General features: G+C 48.6%; 1 protein-coding gene across 4 annotated transcripts in view; it reads left to right on the top strand.

Annotated features, from left to right (window-relative positions):
• The first annotated feature begins 5,441 nt into the window (after positions 1-5,441).
• LOC119977888 (A-kinase anchor protein 17A-like) overlaps positions 5,442-15,144 on the top strand; it is a 29,074-nt gene continuing 19,371 nt past the window's right edge. For 2 of the 4 annotated variants that reach the window (XM_038819177.1, XM_038819174.1), the window contains exon 1: positions 5,442-5,528. The gene's annotated coding sequence lies outside the window, so the exon portion shown is untranslated. The remainder of the gene's footprint in view (positions 5,529-15,144) is intronic. The other 2 variants (XM_038819175.1, XM_038819176.1) reach the window with 2 other exon arrangements.

Below are 15,144 nucleotides of genomic sequence, written 5' to 3'. Positions count from 1 at the left end.
AGGCAGCGCGGGTAAGGGTGTCGGCGGGCCAGGGAGGGGAACGCCTGCCGGAAGCAGTTGCGGCTGGGGGGTGGTTGGGGGGGCTGGCGCTGGGGGCGATGCCGGGGATCCGGCGGGTGGCAGGTCCCGTAGGGAGACCGTGTCCTGTCGGCCGTCGGGGTACTCCACATACGCGTACTGCGGGTTCGCGTGGAGCAGCTGGACCCTCTCGACCAACGGGTCCGACTTGTGCACCCACACGTGTTTCCGGAGCAGGATGGGCCCGGGGGCAGCCAGCCAGGTCGGGAGCGGTGTCCCTGAGGAAGACTTCCTGGGGAAAACAAGAAGGCGTTCATGAGGCGTTTGATTAGTGGATGTGCAGAGTAGTGACCAGATTGAGTGGAGGGCATCTGGGAGGACCTCTTGCCAGCGGGAGACTGGGAGATTTCTGGACCATAGGGCCAGCAGGACGGTCTTCCAGACCGTACCGTTCTCCCTCTCGCCTTGTCCGTTACCCCGGGGGCTATAACTGGTCGTCCTGCTTGAGGCAATGCCCCTGCTGAGCAGGAATTGACGCAGTTCGTAACTCATAAAGGAGGACCCCCTATCGCTCTGAATGTACGCGGGGAATCCGAACAGGGAGAAAATGGTGTGAAGGGCTTTAATGATGGTGGGTGTGGTCATGTCGGGGCAGGGGATGGCGAACGGGCAGTGGAAGTACGTGTTGCGGTTGGTAGAGGGAAGGGGACCTTTGAAGTCCATGCTGAGGCATTCAAAGGGGTCGGAAGCCTTTATCAGATGCGCTTTTTCGGGGCGGTAGAAGTGCGGCTTGCACTCCGCGCAGATGTGGCATCCTTGATGGAGTAGGGCAGGTTGTGGGTCTTTACACAGTGAAAGAAGCGGGTGACGCCCGGTTGGAAGAGGTCCGCGTGGAGGGTTCGAAGGCGGTCCACTTGTGCGTTGGCACAGGTGCCGCGGGACAGGGCGTCGGGAGGCTCGTTCAGCTTCCCAGGACGATACAAGATGTCGTAATTGTAGGTGGACAATTCGATCCTCCACCGCAAGATCTTGTCGTTCTTTATCTTGCCCCTCTGTGCATTGTCAAACATGATAGGGTAGGGGCCTATCACTCCATTACGCACTACGTAGCCGACGATGGCTAGACGGTCGGTGCTAAACACGCACTTTTCCTTGTTGTAGGTCAGGCTCAGGAGCTTCGCGGTTTGGAGGAATTTGTGGAGATTGGTGTCGTGGTCCTGCTGATCGTGGACACAGATGGTGACATTATCGATGTACGGGAAGGTTGCCCGTAAACCATATTGGTCGACCATTCGGTCCACCTCCCTTTGGAAGATCGAGACCCCGTTTGTGACACCGAAGGGAACCCTTAAAAAGTGGTAGAGCCGCCAGCCCGCTTCGAACACAGTGTACGTGCGATCGTTTGCACAGATGGGGAGCTGGTGGTAGGCGGACTTGAGGTCCACCATGGAGAAGACCTTGTACTGCGTGATCCTGTTGGCCAGGTCGGATATACGGGGGAGAGGGTACGAGTCCAGCTGCGTAAACCTGTTGATGGTCTGACTGTAGTCTATGACCATCCTATTCTTCTCTCCGGTCTTTACCACCAGAACTTGTGCTCGCCAGGGGCTGTTGCTAGCCTCAATGACCCTTCGTCAGACGCCGTTGGACTTTGGACCTGATGAAGGTCCGGTCCTGGGCACTGTACCGTCTGCTCCTGGTGGCGGCAGGTTTGCAATCCGGGGTGAGGTTTGCAAACAAGGATGGGGGATCGACCTTGAGGGTCGCGAGGCTGCAGACAATGAGGGGGGCATGGGGCCGCCAAATTTAAATGTTAGGCTCTGGAGGTTACACTGGAAGTCTAACCCCAGGAGTGCGGCCGCGCAGAGATGAGGGAGGACGTATAGCCAATAATTTTTAATCTCCCTCCCCTGGACCGTGAGGTCCACTATGGAACACCCCGTGATCTGTACTGAATGAGAGCCGGAGACTAGGGCGATTTTTTGCTTAACCGGGTAGACAGGGAGAGCGCATCGTCTTACCGTGGTGGGGTGGACGAAACTCTCCGTGCTCTCGGAGTCCAGCATGCAGTTCTTCTCGTGGCAGTTGAGCAAAATCTTTGTTGTTGCCGTAGAGAGGGTGCGGGGTCGAGACTGATCCAGAGTGACTGAAGCGAGTCGTGGCAGATAGTCGGAGTCTTCATCAGGCAGGGGGTAGTCACCCGTGGGGTATTCGGAGCTGATCCAAGATGGCGGCACCCGTAGGCCGCACATGGTGGGGGGGTGGACAAAATGGTGGCACCCGTGCCTCGTACGTGGACTCGGAGGTCCAAAATGGCGGCGCCCGGGGTCGCACGTGGCATCGGGGGCATAAAATGGTGGCGCCCAGAGATCGCACGTGGCGTTGGGGGATGGGGGCAGCGAGGTCCACGGGCCGCACGGGGCCCCTGAAGATAGAGAAGGGGGAGTCCCAGGCAGCGACCGCGTCTGCCTGGCAGACGGCCACAAAGTGGCCTTTCTTCCCGCAGCCCTTGCAGGTGGCGGAACGGGCTGGGCAACGTTGTCGGGGGTGTTTCGCCTGGCCGCAAAAATAGCAGCGGGGCCCCGCGGGTTTTCCCGGGCGCCCTGTGGCGCAGGCCTGGGGGGAGTCTGAGTCCGTGGGGGAGAGAGACGCTGAGTTCCACGCTGCCCGGGGGGCTGACGCGCGGTCGGGAGCGTACGAGCGTGCGTTTCGGTTCGCGCCATCTAGGGAGGTAGCGAGGGCCCGTGCCTCCATGAGGCTTAAGGTTTCTCTTTCTAACAGTCTCTGGCGGATCTGCGAGGACTGCATGCCTGCAACGAAGGTGTCTCGGATTAGGAGTTCAGTATGCTCAGCAGCAGACACCTGTGGGCAGCCGCAGTTCCTCCCCAGCACGAGGAGGGCACGGTAAAAATCATCCAGTGACTCACCAGGGATCTGCTGCCTTGTGGCCAGTAAGTGCTGAGTGTAGACTTGATTTACCGGCCGTATGAAGTGTCATTTGAGTAGGTCCATAGCCGCGTCGTAGTCTGTTGTGTCCTCGATGAGCGTGTAGATGCCGGTGCCGACGCACGAGTGGAGGATGTGCAGTTTCTGCTCCTTCGCGGGCCGTTTTCCGGCGTGCTAGGGTAGCTGTTGAAACAAGCCAGCCAGTGCTTAAATGTGGCTGTTGCATTTGTTGCGTGGGGGCAGAGTCGTAGACACTCCGGCTGGATGCGGAGCTCCATCCTTTAAAATCTTGCTGATTATATTGATGCACAATCAATGGACACGAAACGTAGGAATAGTCCGAAGCGAAGGCTTTAATCAGCAAGAAGTGTGCCCAGCAGCAGGAGTACAGAAATGACCTGGCTGCTGGGGAACACGGGTTCTTATACCCCGCCTCATTGGCGGAGCTACCTTCCGCTAGACCAATGAGAATACAGTGGACACGATACTTGGGCCAATGGGCAGCGAGCCCTCTGCAGCAATGGCAGCTCACACTCCCAGGTACTGTAATACCCCTAGTCATACTACCACAATAGCTCTGCAGCTTTTCTGGAGAAAGAGCGAAAGAGAGCAGCTTCTTTTCTCTAAGCGTCCAGGACTCCAACTTTCCTTCCTTGGTTCTCTGAAAAATTCATTCTACTCAGGCAGGATCCAATCACCACATATTACGAGGCAGAATATAGCCTTTTGGCCAAATCATTGGCCACCAACCAGCCAATCAAACCGGGTCCCACCGATCTCTCGGATGCCAAAAAAAATCAATGTTTGATGTCCAAAGGCTAGCACAGTGTCCTCTTTTGTAACTTTTGAATTCCTCACTTCCCCTGCTCGAGTCCAAGGAAGATCTGACTGTAGAAAAGGTTAAACAAATAGTCAGACAGTTTGACATTCATCAACAGCAATGATCCATTTTACATGGCGGAAGGGAGCCATGATTCAGAGCAACCCGTAAATCAAAAAGGGGCAGAGAGATTTCAGGCAACCTAAATCCCGACTGACCACCTGACACCCTCAACTAAACACCGAACTGACCATCCAACTTCCCCGTCCCATCCTATCCCGCCCCTCCCGCCCACCCATCTTACCCACTTACCTGACACATTTACCTTTTCCTTCGCTTCTCAAAGTGGCTAGGGCCTTCGCAAAGTGTCTAAGACCTTTAAACTTACTTGCTTTACATCAGCTAGTGACATAAAAGGGGGGCTTCCTGTTGTTCTAGTCTGCTACATTGCACTGAAGGCCTCGGTAACCCTCTGTGCTCACCCCTCCCGATTGGGAAAGTCCGGCGAGGAAGGAGCAGCTTCCAATGAACGTGGGAAAGAGGGGGCTACAATCTGCCGTTCAACTGTGATATCCTCCTTTGGATTTTGTTTATTGCCACGTGTACCGAGGTACAGTGAAAAGTATATTTCTGCGAGAATTTCAAAAGATCATAATGTCCATGAAAATAAAATAAAATAGATAATAGGGCAACACAAGGTATACAATGTAAGATAAAAATGAAAGGTTAGTAATAACGTTAGAATAAAATTTTAAAAGATTAGATCAATTATAAGATAAGTAAAATGAGGAACTGTTAGGGAGAGCTCGCAGAGCGTCGCCATGCTCCGGCGTAATCTTGTTGCGGGATTAGTTCTGGCCCATTATTAATTCCCCAGTCTCCTCCTGCAAAATGTTACTTTAGCTACTCTCATCCTTTTTCTTTGTTGCACTACAGCTGCTGTGATGACAATCGAATTGAGATAACGTTCAAATAAAATTGCACTCACCATCATCGAGTGGGAACTTATTTTTTCAATTTTGATTTATTCTCCCCCTTGCTATTTCTGGGGGACAGAAATATTTTTTGTGACAGTGATTCCAGGGGCTGGTTTAGCACAGGGCTAAATAGCTGGCTTGAAAAGCAGACTAAGGCAGCCAGCAGCGCGGGTTCGATTCCCAGGCCAGCCTCTCCGAACAGGCTCCGGAATGTGGCGACTAGGGGCTTTTCACAGTAACTTCATTTGAAGCCTACTTGTGACAATAAGCGATTTTCATTTCATATTTTTGTTGCACTCTCACCCAAAACCCTCTTTCGCTTCAATGGCAGCACTCGGCCACAATCGCTCGCCTTCGGGTATATTCGGCTATCCCCGCCTCCGCCCCTCACAAAGATGGCGACGTTCAGGGTACGCGTGCGCGCTCTCCTGCACGCCCCTCTCTCTCTTTACCTCTCCCGTTCGGGGAATGGAAAGCCCTGTTTAGCTGTCTTGCCATACCTCCTCACAATTAAGACGTCAGTCGGTGTCCGTCTGCAGGTTAAAGGCGCCGGCGAATCATCACCTTTTCGGAACACGAAACATATATACATGCGTATTAAAAAAAAGGATTGACGCAAGATTAGGGAGGTCGATTTATCAGGCGTTTTTGAGAGGGGGGGGGCTAGGGGTCCTGCCTGACTGGTGTCGCAGTCGTCACTGTTGCTGTCAGGAGGCCTCCAGCCCGGCGTCAGGTGTAAGTGTGAGCGGGGCCGCTTTAATGACACAGTAAGTGGCGGCAAGCGGCTTTGAACAGAGTCAGGCAAACCATTCGTGTCCCGCAAGCCTCTGAGCTGCGGCGTTCTCCAGAGGTTTTTGTTATTTACAGAAAAAAATCAATTGGAAATTCTGGCTGTGCTGAGTTACATCTGCCTTTGATCATGTCTTGATCCATATCGGTCTTCGTGTAGTTTGGATGGAGGTAGTCAGGGAGGGAGGGAGGGGGAGCGGTAATGTGAGCTCAGCACAGTGGTTAGCACAGTTGCTTCACAGCGCCAGGGTCCCAGGTTCGAATCCCGGCTTGGGTCACTCTGTGCGGAGTCTGCACGTTCTCCCCGTGTCTGCGCGGGTTTCCCCCGGGTGCTCCAGTTTCCTCCCACAAGTCCAAAATGTGCAGGTTAGATGGATTGGCCATGATAAATTACCCTTAGTGTCCAAAAGGTGGGGTGTCCAAAAAAGGTTAGGTGGGATTACGGGGATGGGGTCGAGGCGTGAGTTTAAGTAGGGTGCTCTTTACAACGGCCAGTGCAGACTCGAGGGGTCGAATGGCCTCCTTCTGCACTGTAAAGTCTATGATTCTTTTTTCCATTGAAGTTTTTGCGTTCAGTTACAGTGTCCCCCCCCCCCCCCCTTCTCCTTTTGAGTTATTAATTAGTTTAATTTGTTTCATTGCTATAAAACAAATGACACAATGCGGGAGCAGTGGACTTGGGTGGGGCGTGGATTCCATGGTCCAGAGATGTGCAGGTTATGTTGATTGGCTGTGCTAGATTGCCCTCAATGCGTGGACAAGCTTGAGAATAGGTCCTTTTAAAGCAGCATATGGTAGCCTTAGCTTTGTTTTGAGGGTTCGGAAGCAAGGGAGATCGTTTTGGTTCGTTTTGCGGAAGGATCTTCAAACTTGCAGAGGGACCAGGCGAATTGAAGCCCTCCAGTGCAGAAGGAGGCCATTCGGCCCATTGAGTCAGCACCGACCCTGCATTGAGGGCAATCTAGCACAGCCAATCAACCTAACCTGCACATCTCTGGACCATGGGAGGAAACCGGAGCACCCGGAGGGAATCCACGCAGACACGGGGAAAATGTGCAAACTCCGCACAGGCAGTCACCCAAGCCCGGAATTGAACCCGGGACCTTGCAGCTGTGAGGCAGCAGTGCTAACCACTGTGCCACCGTGCTGCCATGATTGATTGGAATAACGCCAGGACCGATGGACTTTGGTTATGTGGAGGGAATGGAGAACCTCAGGTTGTTCTCCCAGTGGAGGCTAAGTGGCGATTCAGTCGAGGGTTTCAAAGATATGAATGGCTTCAACATTAGATTTGGCAAAATTATACCCTCCAGGGGGGTTGAGAACAAGAAGACACAGATTATGTATGCATACTTTTGAAAATGATAATTAGCAGCGCGATATGAGTTTTTTTAATGAATTATTAAGATCTGAAGTACACTGACTGTAATTATAGTCAAAGGATATTTCATAGTAACTTTCAACAGAGAATTGGATATGCAATTGATATGGGAACTATATCAAGGATTTGGGTAAAAAGCAAGGGAGTTTATCTAATTGAATAGTTCTTTCAAAAAGCTGGCACAAACACAATGGATCAGATGTTATCCTTCTGTGCTGTATGATTCTATGATGCAAGTATAATATAGAAATGCTTTGTATGTAGCTTAATTAATCTACATACACTTTTTTTATATGTTGCACTCTCCTTTGGGTGCCAATATCCTGTGACAATCTCACCTGCAGCTGCACACATCTACCATTTAGGGAGAGCTTCACAAAGCTACAGCATCCCACACCCATTCGGACAGCTCCCCAGATACACTGATGGGAACATTGCTAAGTCCTCATGCCATGGGCAAAAGTAAATAGCTTACGATTGATGATGCTTTTGCTAAATTGGGTGTTGCACTATTTTACAATGCTCTGAGTAGTGCACGATATAATTTAGATTTTTTTTTGTTGGTATAGAGAGAACATAGCGGCAGGCCATTCTGCCCATTGGGCCTGATCTGCCAGTTAATATGATCATAGCTGATCATCCACTTCAGTGCCTTTCCCCCCACAGTATCCCTAGATCCCTTTGTCATTGGTATTTAGAAATCTGTCGATCTCTGCTTTATTTTTATAATTTTTTTGTTCTTTATAAATTTAGAGTACCCAATTATTTTTTTTCCAATTAAGGGACATTTTAGCATGGCCAATCCACCTAACCTGCACATGTTTGGGTTGTGAGGGTGAAACCCACGCAAACATGGGGAGAATGTGCAAACTCCACACAGACAGTGAGCAGGGTTGGAATTGAACCCAGGTCCTCAGCGCTAACCTCTGCTCCACCGTGCCGCCAGGATTTCTGCTTTAAAGGTACTGAATGCCTGAGCTTCCGCAGCCCAATGGGGCAAAGAATTCCAAAGATTCAAAGAAGAGAGCTTTATTTAATTGAACTTATTTCTTTATGGTCAGGATGAAGGACAGTACAGTGGTTAGCCCTGCTGCCTCACAGTGCCATGGCAGCGGGTTTGATTTGGGTTTAAAGCGGGTTTAAAGGTACTGAATGCCTGAGCTTCCGCAGCCCAATGGGGCAAAGAATTCCAAAGATTCAAAGAAGAGAGCTTTATTTAATTGAACTTATTTCTTTATGGTCAGGATGAAGGACAGTACAGTGGTTAGCCCTGCTGCCTCACAGTGCCATGGCAGCGGGTTTGATTTGGGTGACTGCCTGTGTGAAGTTTGCACTTTCTCCCTGTGTCTGCGTGGGTTTCCTCTGCGTGCTCCGGTTTTATCCCTCTGTCCATAGATATGCAGGTTAGTGGATTGGCCATGCCAAATTGTCCTTTAGCATCCAAAGATGTGTAGGTTAGTGGATTGGCCATGCCAAATTGTCTTTTAGTATCCAAAGATGTGCAGATTAGGTGGATTGGCCATGATCTGATCACTGTGCGGGGTTACAGGGAGGGAGTGGGCCCTAATGGCGTGCTCTTTCGGAGTGTCATTGCAGACTCAATGGGCTGAATGACCTTCTACACGGTAGCATAGTGGTTAGCACAATTACTTCAGAGCTCCAGGGTCCCAGGTTCGATTTCCGGCTTCGGTCACTGTCTGTGCGGAGTCTGCACGTTCTCCCCGTGTCTGCGTGGGTTTCCTCCGGGTGCTCAGGTTTCCTCAACAGTCCAAAGATGTGCAGGTTAGGTGGATTGACCATGCTACATTGCCCTTAGTGTCCAAAATTGCCCTTAGTGTTGGGTGGGGTTACTGGGTTGTGGGGATAGGGTGGAGGTGTGGGCTTGGTCAGGGTGCTCTTTCAAAGAGCCGGTGCAGACTCGATGGGCCGAATGGCCTCTTTCTGCTCTGTAAATTCTATAAAGACATCACTCGTGATTCTATAAAGACATCATTCGTGATTCTATGTCGTACTGATTTAAGTGAGCACAGTTTTTAAGATCATTCACTTTTTCAGGCTGGTTTGTAATGCAAGGTGCTGAGATTTCTTTCCTTGTATAATTTAATAATCCCAGTACAGTAAATAATCTTGGGCCAAAGCATTTAATGCACTTTATATTTTTCCTTGGCAGGAGTGTTAGGATCCCAGACCAGACCAAAACATTTGTTCGGATCCCGGACAGGAAACCAAACAATTTTTTTTTCATTTGTAAAATTGTGAGGAAAGGATACTTCAACCCCAGGGGTGATGACTCTGACCAACAAGTATTTTTAATGTGAATACAAACTTTAATTTAAACACAGAATTAACATCAAAGAAACTGGACGGGATTCTCCGTCCCGCCAACCGGCCAATGGGGTTTCCCCTTGTGGGTAGCCCCACATTGTCGGGAAATCCTGGGGCTGCCGGCACAATGGAGAATCCCGACAGCGGAGAATCCAGCCCCCTAGCTTTACAATTATCAGTTAAGCAATTCTTAAAACAAGGAAAAACTGAAACTTATTAAGCAACCCAATACAGTTCAAACGCCACTTATAAATAAAGTTAACAAACAGATTAAGTGCTTAGTTGTGGAGAGACCTTTGGAGAGAAAATCAGCAATGGCATACTGATCGGATAATCTGTTCCTGTGATGTTGATTGAAAGGAGGAATATGGACTTTCAGCAGGAGAATTTGTTAAATTCATTTATACATTCATTTATGGCTTAACCCTAATTGCCCTTGTTCAGAGGGTTTTTAAGAGTCAACCACATTGCTCTGAGGCTGGATCCATATGTCGGTCAGACCAGGTCAGGATGACAGATTTATTTCCTCCCTAAAGAGCTTGGTGAACCAGATGGGTTTCTATGACCATGGATTCATGGTCATTTTTTAGATTCCAGATTTTTATTTAGTTCGGGTTCCATCATCTGCCGTGATGGGATTCAAACCTAGGTCACCAGAGTATTACCCTGGGTCTCTGGATTGCCAATCCAGTGGCAATACCATTTATGTCGCCGCCTCCCCTGACCGGCAACAGGCTGGGTGGGGAAGAGAACCACAAGGACACTGAAAGAGGAAATGCTGGATAATCGCAGCAGGTCTGGCAGCATCTGTAAGGAGAGAAAAGAGCTGACTTTTCGAGTCCAGGTGACCCTTTGTCAAAGCTGCTTAGTGAGGACTCAATACAACTGGCACACGTTTGTTCGAATTTTTAAGATTTGTTTGATATCACTCTTGTGAAGTGCCTTGGGCCATTTTGATATGTTATGCACAACGTTCGTTTTTATTTGTACACTGACTACACCTGACCCTACCTCACCCCCGCTTCTCGATTCATCCACTTGCAAATTCTCAGACTCCTTATCCGATATTCAATACTGGAAGAGCAAATGTTTCTTCCAGTAAGGAAGACTGAAGCTGTTGTCTTTGATTCTGTTCCAAAATTCATTCCTTAAAGACTGATCCCATCCCTCTCCCTGGGAACAGTTTGAAATTAAGCCAGTTTGTTCGCAACCTTGGTGTCATGTTTGACCCTCCGTTGATCTTCCGACCGCTTATTGGCGCCAACACTAAGATCGCCTATATCCGTCTTCGTAATGTCACCCCACGCTCGATTCATCTTTTGCGAAACCTTAATTGATGCGTTTGTCTCAACTTGACCATTCTATTGCACAGCTGCTGGTCTCTCAGCCTCTAACCTGCTCTTGTAGCCACAGTATTTATAAGGCTGGTTCAGTTTAGTTTCTGATCAATGATAAACCCCCAGGATGTTGATGGTGACGGATTCTGCAATGGTAACGCAATTGAATGTCAAGGAGAAATGGTTAGATTCTCTCTTGTTTCAGATGCTCATTGCCTGGTACTTGTGTGGGATGTAGTTACCCTCCCTCTCAATTTTAATATTTTTGAATTCTGGGTATTGCTGGCTGGGCCAGCATTTATTGCCCATCCCTTATTGCCCTTGAGAATTTTCATAGAATCATAGAATTTACAATACAAAAGGAGGCCATTCGGCCCATCGAGTCTGCACCAGCCCTTGGAAAGAGCATCCTACTTAAGCCCACACCTCCGCCCTATTCTTAACCCAGTAGCCCCACCTAACCTTTCTGGACACTAAGGGCAATTTAGCACGGCCAATCCACCTAATCTGCACAGCTTTGGACTGTGGGATGAAACCGGAGCACCTGGAGGAAACCCACACAGACACGGGCAGAAAGTGTAAACTCCACATAGCCAGTCCCCCGAGGCTGGAATTGAAACCGTGTCTATGGAGCGGTGAGGCAGCAGTGCCAATCACTGTGCCACCGTGCCGCCCTTTAATGATCCAACTGTTGGTGCTGTTGCTTATTGCTATCTTGTTGGCCTTCAACATCCTGTAGGGCAAAATTTTTTCAAGCAGAATGGTGCAGGAAAATGTCTTTCAAACGGTGCAGGCCCTGAGATCCTCGTTCTGGCACGATTTTAACCATTGGTCGAATCAAGAGAGTAGCTTTCCAGAGTCGAGTGGCCATTTGTCTGCTGCTGTTTTTTCTGAATGAGCCTTTCAATAGTGTGTGAAGCAGCGAACCATAAAGCCAAAGACATTGGTCATTATTGCATTGCTGTTTATGGGAACATGGGAATTAAAAGCAGAAGTAAGCAATTCAGCCCTTCGAGCCTTCTCCGCTATTCACTCAGATCTTGGCTGATCACGTGGTGCAGTGGTTAGTGCTGCTGCCTCACTGCGCCGAGGTCCCGGGTTTGATCCCGGGTCACTGTCCGTGTAATGTTTGCACGTTCTCCCATGTCTGCATGTGCCTCACCCCCACGACCCGAAAGATGTGCAGGGTAGGTGGATTGGCCGCGCTAAATTGCCCTTAAAAAAAAAGATCAGGCCAATCTCTTCCTGGTCTCAAATCCACCTCCCTATGTGTTTCCCATATCCCTTTAACCCGTTTTTAAAATCAGCAATAGAAGTTTATGGATGCAAATTAGCTTTCCTGTTTATTACAATACAACAGTGACCACTCTTCAAATAATTCTTCATTGGCTGCAGAATGCTTTGAAACCACCACAAATAGTGTAAGGTGCGATGTCATAAAAGGGGGCCATTTCAATTACCTTGGCTGCCTGCTCTTATTAACATAGTCCAAAACTAATCTCCTTATCCTGGGCTTTCTCTCCATAGACTTGTATGATTCTCTGCTTAAATTATTGATTTTTTTCTTAAGGTGCAGGGATCGCTAGGGACTCCATGATGCAGCAACTCTTCAGTTTAAATGTTGGAAGCCTGAAGGAACTGTGCACTCGTATATCAAGACACATATTGTCACAGCAATCACTGACATTTGAGCCTGTCTATCTCTTAAATAAGCCAAACTCTAGAGATTGTACCGATGCCTTGCCTATCTACGTTCTGGCACTGAGTCCTGTTCACCCGTCACCCCTGTGCACGTTGCCTGAATAAATAAAGTGCATTAATTGAAGTGAAGCAGCTAATCCTTGAGCGATAGATCCAACCACAAGAGTGGCAAATTAAGCTACCCAGTACCATTGTTGTTTCTTCGCTTTGGTGTCTGTTGCCAAGCCGCTGTAGCCATCGGTCGTCATGGTGGCACATACCAGCTCACCCGAGATGTCGCAGTTTCCCTCTGTCGCCAGCTAGTGACTCCCAGGTGCAATAATCAACATTTAGGGCCTTCACATCACGCTCGCAAGCATCCTTGAAGCAGAACTTTGGGCTTCCTACTGATTGTCGTGCTTCAGCTACTTCACTTCAGTGTGCGTCTGTTTTCCATCCTACAGACTTGCCCCAGTCAACATGCTAACAAACTTAAGAGAGGAGTGTCATATTTGTGATTTTAGACCTGCCAGGATATACCCATAATATGTTGCAGAGCGAAGATGGAAATTGTTGACCTTTTCTTGATGGCTGTGAGTTAATCATGTTCCGGAGCTATCGAGGTGTGGGCTTAAGTAGGTTGCTCTTTACAACGGCTGGTGCAGACTCGATGGGCCGAATGGCCTCCTTCTGCACTATAAAGTCTATGATTCAGTGTTGCAAATACAGGGCTTCTAAACTATCAGCTTAAGGGTCAGCTTGATGTGCATCTCGTGAGTCAGCCAAAGGTAGTTGCTGCTTTCTCAGTGCGTGTATCAATTTCTGCATCAAGGCACAAAATGTCTCCAAAATCACTGGACATTTGAATCAACTGAAATTTGAGCCTGTCTATCTCTCAAGCCAAATTCTGGAGATTGTACCCATGCCTTGCCTATCTACGTTCTGGCACTGAGTCCTGTTCACCCGTCACCCCTGTGCTTGCTAACTTACATTGGCTCCAATTTGGCAGAGTTTTTGAAACTCTCCATGCTTTCGCTTCCTGTCTCTAATCTCCTGCAGCTCCATTGCTCTCCACAATTTCTGCATTCCTCCAGGTTGGGCCTCTTGTGTGCTCCTGCTCTTAAATTATCCAACCATTGAAAGCCATATCTTCAAGCGCCAGGACGCTGAACTCCAAAATTCCTCTCCTAAATATCTTTCCTTCAACCCACGCAGACATGGGGAGAATGTCCAAACTCCACACGGACAGTGACCCAGAGCCGGGATTCGAAACCGGGTCCTCAGCGCTGCAGTCCCAGTGCTAGCCACTGTGCCGCCCGAGAACACCAATTGATGTGGTTAGTGTCACATTTTGTTTGATGACACTCCTGAGAAGCACCATGTGATATTTTACCAAGTTAAAGGCCCACATAATTGCATGTTTGTTTTTAGTGTTTTTAAAAATTATACAGCGAATGTAAAAGTGCAGTAAAATTGACCAGATACTGACTAGGCTAAAGCTGAGAATTAAAATTTTCCTGGAGCTAATCATATTGGATGTGGGAGGGGGAACAGTGCAAATGTTAAAAGGCCCAAAGATTTATATCCCTTCACAAAACACTTCAGTTCCTTCCATACAAAGTAGAATAATAGGTAAAGAAAATACCAGAGACATTCGCACTGGCTACAAGTTAACCCACAATGCAGATTTTCAATGCAGTGTGGCTCCCTAGGTTTAGGATGCTAAATACCCTTGGGAGTTACTTGCTTGCTCCCGGGTCCACTTTGTAACAGAGCTGTTTCAAGATGGCCTCCCTTTTCATTCAGTTTCCTTCATCACTTTGTCTCCCCTTTCTTGTATGATGATTTTCCCCTTCATTTCTTTCACCTTTTCCCCTCTAAAGTTAGAATACACAACATACAAATGGGCCATTTGACACACAATCATCTCCTCTCCTTTTTCATCTAACTCCCAACATAACCCTTAATTCCTTTCTCCTTCTTTGTGTGCTTTTCTTGCTTCTCAAATAGAAACATAGAAAATAGGAGCAGGAGGAGGCCATTCGGCCCTTCGAGCCTGCTCCGCCATTCATTATGATCAGGGCTGATCTTAATATCCTAATCCCACTTCTCTTCTCCCCCCACCCCCCCCCAATATCCCCTTCGCCCTAAGTGATATCTAACTGCTTATTGAAAACATACAATGTTTTGGCCTCAACTACTTCCCATGGTAACGAATTCCACAGACCAACCATTCTCTGGATGAAGAAATTTCTCCTCATCTCTGTCCCAAATGGTCTACCCCGTATCCTCAGATTGTGACCCCTGGTTCTGGATGCACCCAAGACTGTGACCTATGGTTCTGGACACACCCACCATCGGGAACATAAGCATTAGAAAATAGAAGCAGGAGGAGGCCATTCGGCCCTTTAAGCCTGCTCCGCCATTCATTATGATCATGGCTGATCATCAAGTTCAGTACCCTATCCCGCCTTCTTCCCATATCCCTTGATCCCTTTAGCCCCAAGAGCTACATCTAACATACTTCCTGCATCTACCCTGTCCAGTCCTGTTCGAATTTTGTAAGTTTCTATGAGATCATTCTTCTGAACTACAGCGAATACAATCTCTCTTCATACGTGGCCTCACCAAGGCCCTGTATAATTGCAGCAAGACATCCCTCCTCCAGAACTCTAATCTTCTCGCAATGAAGGCCAGCATACCATTTGCCTTCTTTACATTCTGCTGTACCCGCATGCGTACCTTCAGCAACTGGCGTACAACGACACCCAGGTCGCGTTGCACATTCCCCTCTCCTAATTTCTGGCCATTCAGATCCTCAATTCGCACAACTCTTGAGTAATGAAATTTCTTCTGAATTCCCTGTTTGAT

Source organism: Scyliorhinus canicula, chromosome 14 (genome assembly GCF_902713615.1).
Source record: "Scyliorhinus canicula chromosome 14, sScyCan1.1, whole genome shotgun sequence".
NCBI lineage: Eukaryota > Metazoa > Chordata > Chondrichthyes > Carcharhiniformes > Scyliorhinidae > Scyliorhinus > Scyliorhinus canicula.
The sequence above is the reverse complement of the archived record's forward strand: the minus strand, read 5'-3'. Positions and strand labels throughout refer to the sequence as shown.